Raw genomic sequence first — 8,121 nt, 5'->3', positions numbered from 1 at the left:
CTGCATTGGCAGGTGGATTCTTAACCACTGTGCCACCAGGAAAGTCCCTGAACATTTATTTTTGCAGTTAAAAATCTTTGGTAAAAACATACATGATACCATATTCACTCTTGCTTTCTCCATTGCCCTGCCATGTCTTCCTTCCCTTGTTACCAATTGTTTTTCTTATAAACCTTTTTAAAAAATCAGTCTTAATAATGTAAATCATCTTGGATACAGTCAAACAATTTACTGTATGCAGTGTAAAAACCCCAAAAGCATTTGCAGTTGTCATCGAAAAGCCAAACATTTGTCATAAACTGCCCACGTGATGTGTATGGGGTGATCAGAGGATGGAGTCCACTTGCTGAGTCTCTGACCTTGAACCGTGTCAGAGTCTCTCTGATCAGTGGTTCATTTTCTCATGTATAAAAAGGGACAAATAATACTTGCCCAATATATGAGTTTGGGGAAATATATGTGAAAGCTCTTACAAACTATAAATGTTAGGAAAATAGGATTGTTGCTAACATTTCAACTTCCTGTGTGCCTTCTCAATGAGAATCTGAGGTCCTCCAGGGCAAGACCAAGTCTTTTTTTTTTTTTTTTGTGGTACACGGGCCTCTCACTGTTGTGGCCTCTCCCGTTGCCGAGCACAGGCTCCGGACGCGCAGGCTCAGCGGCCATGGCTCACGGGCCCAGCCGATCCGCGGCATGTGGGATCCTCCCGGACCGGGGCACGAACCCGTGTCACCTGCATCGGCAGGCGGACTCTCAACCACTGCACCACCAGGGAAGCCCAAGACCAAGTCTTATGCACAGCTTTTTGTCATCCTCTGTAACACGCAACAATATCTTTCTTAAATTGTAGGGATTTAATAAATGTTAGGCTGAGCAGAAAGGCAAAGAGGAGGAAGGCACATTCTCAGGTGACTGTTTCTTCTCCCTTTCCTTGTAGGTTCTGTGTCCATCTTTTCATTGTTCCTTTGCTCTACTCCAGGCTGCTCAGGCCCAGGGCACAAAGTCTTCAGCACAAAGGTTCTCTCCAGAGAGCTCTACAAACAGGCCTAGATTCTGAGTCAGCTCTGTGATCATTTAGTTCACCAAGTGAATCATTTGGCCGCTCTGGGCATTGTGCTCTATGAAATGGCTATAATACATCGTTGTTTGCCCGGAGGGTTCTTATCACCAGTAACGGCCCTTGTGAAGTTAAAAAAATTATAAGGGCAAAAAGGAGGAGCTTCTGTGGTCAGGATGGGTCATATACCAGGTCTTGGTCTTGGAGAGGCACAGTGTACAAGAGCATGTTCAAGGCTTGGAAAAAAAAAAATCCTGCAGAAAACAAAAGAAAAAAGAAATGGGAGGTGGCAGGTAGGACCATGAATCTAGTCTGAGACACACTGAATTAAAATGATCACTAAGATCCCTTCCAGCTTTAAACATTAAAGAATCTATTGCATTTCTTCCATGGAACATTATTCAATATCACTAGAGTTTGTTAATGATAAAGTTCTTCAAATGTGTTTTATTTGTGCTTGACTGATCTCAACAACTCACAGTATCCGATTGGTTTAATATCAGTTCACAATGAGCAGGATGATATATACTGAAGTTGTCTCCAGTTTCTCATCCTCCTGGAAAACTTGTTTCCTTTGCCCCCAAGTTGTCAAACTAGCAAATTATTAGACTTCTCTTTCTAACAGGTTACAGGTGTTAGAATCCCATAGTGGTAAGTGCCATTCGTCGTATTGATGATTCTGGGCTAAGTAATTGTTGATGCTTCAAAATTATTATTTAGCCACTGTACTGGCACTGGTGGGGTATTTCCTGGGAACCCAGCCATTTCGGAAAAACTCCCAATAGTGAAACCCTCAGGGTAATTACTCTAGTCTCCTGTGGGTGTAAGAACCCTATTGATAATCAGTGCATGACTCTCGTGATTTTTAGAGGTGATAGATTATAAGTACCAGCTTAACTAATCCAGAGTGATTTTCCATCTGAGACAGGTGGCTACAAACACCTGCCAGAAAAATAAACAAAAATGACTAGCATTTACAGAGTGTTTGCCATGTGCCAGGCACGGTTCTAAGCCCTCCACAAGTTTTAAATCATTTAATCCTTCAATAGCACCATGAGGAAAGTACAGTTATTAGCTTCATTTTATAGATAATGTAATGGAAGCAAGAAGAGGTTAAATAACTGGCACAAGGTCGCACAGCTAGTAAGTGATAGAGCTGAGACTTGAACTCACATTTTATGAAAATTGTCATTCACACTTTTCACCTGAATCTTTGATCACAGTGTCCTTGTCATCACTAGAGTCATTTTTCAGATACATAGCATTTTCCAGAATGTCATCTGCCATTTCATACACGTTGTTTGAACTATAGGATTTTTTAATACGATTCAGTGGAAATTTTCCAAGCCACCAATACTTATTCACATATAATTAGGTCACATGTTTTCTTTATTCCTACTATAGGTATATAGCCATGATCTCCAAAATACTACCACTTAATGATATTGTTTCCTCCCCCATCACTATACTTATTTTTCAATGAAGAATAGCCTTTTGTTATTACAGAAGCAGTATATATGCATTGTAGAAAACCAGAAAATACAGAGAGCAACAATAAGAAGATAAATATCATGTTCCCACTGTGGTAGTCTGGATAATGGCCCTTCAAAGAAAGCTATGTCCTGATTCCCAGAACTTGTGAACATGTTAAGTTACATGGCAAAGGGGAAGTAAGGTTGCAGGTGGAATTAAGGTTGCTAATCAGCTGACCTTGAGATGGGGGAGTATCCTGGATTACCTTCATGGAACCCGATTATCACGAAGGTCCTAAAAAGTGGAAGAGGGGTGCAGAAGAGAAGTTCAGGGCGATTCAATACGAGAAGGACTTGACCTGCTGTTGCTGGCTTTGAAGATGAAGGAAGGACCATGAGCCAGGGAATGTGGGCTGCCTCTAGAACCTGGAAAAAGCAAGGAAATGGATTGTCCCCTAGAGCCTCCAGAAAGGAATGCAGCCCTGCCAACACCTTGATTTAGCTCAGTGAGACCATGTTGGACTTCTAACTTACAGAAGAAGTTTAATCCACCAAATTTTTGGTAATTCGTGTGCAACAACAGAAAACTAATACATCCACCAACCAGAAACTGTTAAGTGTTAATATTTTATTATATATATTTCTAGATCTTTTTATACACACATATGTATTTTTTTAACTAAAACAAGATCATGATGCTGGAAAGAGTTTGTTTTCCTTTAATAATAATCTTTCTCTTTCCCTGTCAATTAATTTTCATAGCATCTAATACTGCAATCATATTGAAATCACCCTAACTGTTCCCCAGCTATTCCCCCAAAGCTGGTTTGTCCAAATCAGGATTTAGGTCTGGGCCATGCATTTTTAATGGTTTTATGTCCCTTTGGTATTTTTAATCTAAAGCAGGCCGTTTTTTCATCTGCTAATTTTCCTTCTCAGTGTTTGTCTGATTGCTTCCTCATGTGGTCACTTAGCTTGCTCCTCTGTCCCCTGTATTTCCTATAATTGGAAGTTACATCAAAGAGCTTGGTCAATTCACGTTAATAAATTTTGTCTAGAATACATTTTGGGTGCTGTTGTGTGTTTCATATGGCACTCCATCAGGAGGTACATGCCATCTGGTTTCCAGCATTAGATACTGAAACTCAGACTGTCCTCTGGTTATGGGATGGCAGCCCGAGCTTGCTGCTCTAGAGGGATGTTATTCCCCTGTAACCAGAAAGTATTCTGTGTGGATTTACTTTAATACCATACAGATGTGCAGTTTCCCCTCAACTATGCATCTACTGGCCAGCTCCATCTGACAGCCCTTGCCTGAATTACCGTTCATTAGAAATCACAAAATGGTGATTTTTCTAATGCTATCATTTTTTTCTACATTAATTAGCTGCCATTTCTTAGTGAAGAGACCCTTTCCCTAATCAACTAGATCTGTTTGGTTTCCCTGACAAACACTTTGGAGTGGGGAAGCATTTTGAACGGCTTCTTCCTTTAGTCATCAATTCTCAAAGGGAGGAATTTGACAACAACCTCAAGGATGACAACTAATTTTTTTCTGCCTATCTCCTTCCGAGTATCATTATGAGCTCACAGATTTTCACAAAATCTGGGTATTTCTTTCTATAATTCTTCTGTGTGATCATGTTACCAATTTGATATATGTTTAGGTTTTTCAATTCTAGGATTTTTTTTAGTTGTAATTTTTTAACAGGTAATGCATTTATATAATTCAATATCAAAATTATATGGAAAAATATTCACAAAGAATTCTTATTTCTACCCCTGCTCCCTTCCCTCCTATATAACAATATTAGTTTCTTATTTATATGTCCAGTGTAGTGGGGTTTTTTTGCATATATAAGTGTGTGTGTGTGTGTGTGTGTGTGTGTGTCTGTGTGTGTGGTATAGATACATAGCCTTACTTTAACCCCTCTCCAATTTGTATATATACCCCTTGCTTTTTTTTTTCCACTTAATGGTATATTTTGGAGATCTCTCTATATCAGTACACAGAAGCCTTTCTCATTCCTTTAGAACTTCTTAGAACTTCATTGTGTGATGTCCTGCAGTTTATTCAACCAGTTGCCTGTTATTGAACCCTTGCATTCTTTCTAATCTTATATTATTGCAAAAAAATGCTTCAGTGAATAAACATGTACATTTATTATCTTGTACTTGAGCAGATATAAAGGTAATAGATTCCTAGACTTTGCATTGCTGGGTCAAAGGGTTATTATATCAGTAATTCTCTTTGTGTTTCTAGATTATCCTGCAAGGACTCAATACTTTTAACTACTATGCTAAATTGCTTCTTGAAGGTCTTGGTGTCATCACACAGATGAGTGCATTAAAAAAAATGGAGCCTTAAAATAAAAAAATATTAACAACACTAAGGTGAGACCACAAAGCAACTATCTATAGAACTCTTGTACAATGCTGGGGGGAGCATAAAATGATACAATCATTCTAGGGGACTGTTTGGCAATTTCTTTATTAAGTTAAACATGCATCTATCCCATAGCCAAGAAATATCACCTCTAGCTATTTACCCAAGAGAAATGAAAACATGTTTTTAAAAAAGAATTTAAGAAGAATATTCAGAGTAGCCTTATTTCTAATAACCCTAAACTGGAAACAACTCCAATGTCCATCAACAGTAAATGGATAAACAAATAGTGGTATATCTGTAGAATGTCACTCAACCAGAAAAAGGAATGACATGTATTGATCCATTAATAATGTGGATAAATGCCCAAATAATTAGGCTGAGTAAAAGAAGCCAGACCAAAAAAGTACCATGGGTTCCATTTATATGAAATTCTAAAACAGATAATGCTAATTTATGGTGATTGAAATCAGAATGGTGGTGGCCTCTGTGAGTGCTGGGAATTGGCTAGATAGGATCAAGATACTAGGGAACTTTCTGGGGTGATGGCAGTGTTCTATATTTTGATTAAGGTTGATTACGTGAGTGTATACAATGATCAACAGTCATAACTGAATGCTTAATATCTTTGTAGTCGTTTTATTGTATCATGTAAATTATGCCTCCAATTTTTAAAAATTTGGTCCTCAGCAAGACTCTTTAAGAAGTGACATAGCCTTCTTCCCTCATCACCCCAACACTGTCTCCTCTCTTGTTCTGGATCTCTTAATACTCTTTACCTCTCTGACCCAGTCTTACATTTGACTAGCTTTTACTTTTATAGGCCCAAGTCTTAACTCCCCGAGTAGGTTGTAAGTATCCTAAAACAGAGTTAGGGTCATGCCACCTCAATACCCTTTACAACAATGGTTGTTAACCTAGGCTGCATATTATTAGAATCACCTGGTGTCTTAGCTCAGCCTGCCATAACAAAATACCAGGGGCCGTGTGGCATAAACAACAGAGATTTATTTCCTCACAGTTCTGGAGGCTGGAAGTTCAAGATCAGAATGCCAGCATAGTCAGGTTCTGGTGTGGCCTCTCTTCCTGGCTTTCGGATGGCTGCCTTCTCACTGTGTCTCGCATGGCAGAGAGGGAGAGCAAGCTCTCTGGTGTCTCCTCTTATAAGGACACTAATGCCACCATGAAGGCCCCGTGTCATCATTTCCTCCAAACCCAATTACCTCCCAAAGGCCCCATCTCCAAATTACTATCACATTGGGGGTTACAGCTTCAACATATGAATTTGAGGGGGCCACATTCAGTGCATAGCACTTGGAAACATTAAAAAAAAATTAGCAGTGCTTGAATCTCATGCCCAGAGATCCTGATTCTCTTGATCTGAAGTGGGACCTGGACATCTGTATTTCTTTTAGATTCGGGCATAACATGCAGCTAGGATTGAGGACTACTCTATACCTTCCTGTTCAAGGTGAGGTCTGTGGACCAACAACATCAGCTTGTTAGAAATGCAGACTCTCTGGTCCCATCCCAACCTGGTGAACCCAAATTTGTATGGTAACAAAATCCCCAGCTGATTCCTTCGCACCATAAAATTTGAAAAATTCTGGTTTACGGCATCTTGCATAGACTCTCATATAAGTATAAGAATGCTTCATCAGTCAATTCCTGTTTAGATCCAAATAGATGAACATTTTGTCAGCAAACCAAATTTCAGCTTTTTTTCATCTTGGAAGCCTGACAGGGTGCAGATCTTGCCTACAAATAATTGCACCTTAGTGTGAAGCTTTTATATATTGCCTGTATATCACTGTCTATTAACAGAAAAGCAGCAACTAGACCCAATGTTAAAAACAAAATCCGAATGTTTTTGAAAATATTTATACTACCATCCCAGCAATTCTATCACAATGAATGATTCCTTCCTTAGCTTCAGGTGAGCTTTAAAATTGACAATGAAACAGAATACGGTACTTGTACTCCAAATGAAAGAGAAGTGGCATTTCGCACGGAGTCTGAATACTGTGTAACTAATAAATAATTCAGTAAACTAGGGAAAGAAAAAACATGCAAGCTTAAACAAACAGCAGAGAATTCCTAATACTTAAAATATCATTAAGGTTGGGAAATGAGAAGATTATTATATATGATGCTATTATGTGGCATAGAGTGCTAGGTTTCAAAAGATTTGATTACAATAATTATGCTTAATACTAAAAATATAGAAAGGAATGCAGTCTTACCTGATGTTTCAGAAGGCACTTCAAGGTCTTGTCATCTATCAGGATCATCAGTGTGGTCTTCAATATGAATGTGGCTCATGAAAGTACTGAATAAGAGATTCCAGGCTGACACACTAAAAATGATGAATTTCCACTTTCCCTTTTCAGAAGTATCTAATGGATAGTTCTTTATTTTTAAGAACGATTAATATGAGAACCTTTGTGTTTAAAATATCCTCTGAATTCAGTATAGTGTGTTTTTAAACTCCAGCCTTAAGGATAATTTCTGCTACTGCCGATTGGTCTCCTCATTTTCCTTTCTGTTCCTAATTGATAACTTCCTCATTATTAATGGTATAATTAAATGGTTTGCTAAATTATATCAAAATAACTTTCTGGTTTAGTTCATAGCACCCTTATGTTCTAGCCAATAAACTAAAAAGAAAAAGAAAAAATGCTAATCTATGTTAAATACATACATGTATACACACCTACAAATTCACCTTTATTTATTTAAAACCTTACATATTTATTATTATTTTTTTTGGCAGTACCACGGCTTGCGGGACCTTAGTTCCCTGACTAGGGATTGAACCTGCGCCCCCCTGCAGTGGAAGCGTGGAGTCTTAACCACTGGACCGCCAGGGAAGTCCCACAAACTCACCTTTAAAAGAAGGGAGCCTCAATAATGTTTTGTATTTAAATTCCATTTCCCAGTGCTTACGGTTGACATTCATCTAATTAGTGATCTGATTCAACCCAAAACGTTTTTATGGGATGCCTATTGTGTGCCCAATAGAAATACACTTTGAAACTAAAAATCTTTTTTTCTTAATTGAATTATAGTTGACTTAAAATATTATATTTGAAACTAAAAATCTTTTATATTGGATAAACATAATGAGAATTTATATCCCAGTATTGCAAGTATTGAGTAAAGACCTTGCTGTTTCAGTAAAAATCAATTTTAAAGGATTTTTTTCC

At 38.1% G+C, this 8,121-nt stretch overlaps 1 long non-coding RNA gene across 1 annotated transcript in view; it reads left to right on the top strand.

Moving 5' to 3' along the window:
* LOC129392134 (uncharacterized) overlaps positions 1-8,050 on the top strand; it is a 25,474-nt gene extending 17,424 nt beyond the window's left edge. The window contains exons 2-3 of the long non-coding RNA XR_008617397.1: positions 4,793-4,923; positions 7,689-8,050. This is a non-coding gene — a long non-coding RNA (uncharacterized lncRNA). The remainder of the gene's footprint in view (positions 1-4,792; positions 4,924-7,688) is intronic.
* The last annotated feature ends 71 nt before the right edge of the window (positions 8,051-8,121 follow it).

This window comes from Physeter macrocephalus, chromosome 5 (assembly GCF_002837175.3).
Source record: "Physeter macrocephalus isolate SW-GA chromosome 5, ASM283717v5, whole genome shotgun sequence".
In the NCBI taxonomy this organism is placed as follows: Eukaryota; Metazoa; Chordata; class Mammalia; order Artiodactyla; family Physeteridae; genus Physeter; species Physeter macrocephalus.
Note: the sequence above shows the minus strand (reverse complement) of the source record. Positions and strands in the feature narration are given on the sequence as shown.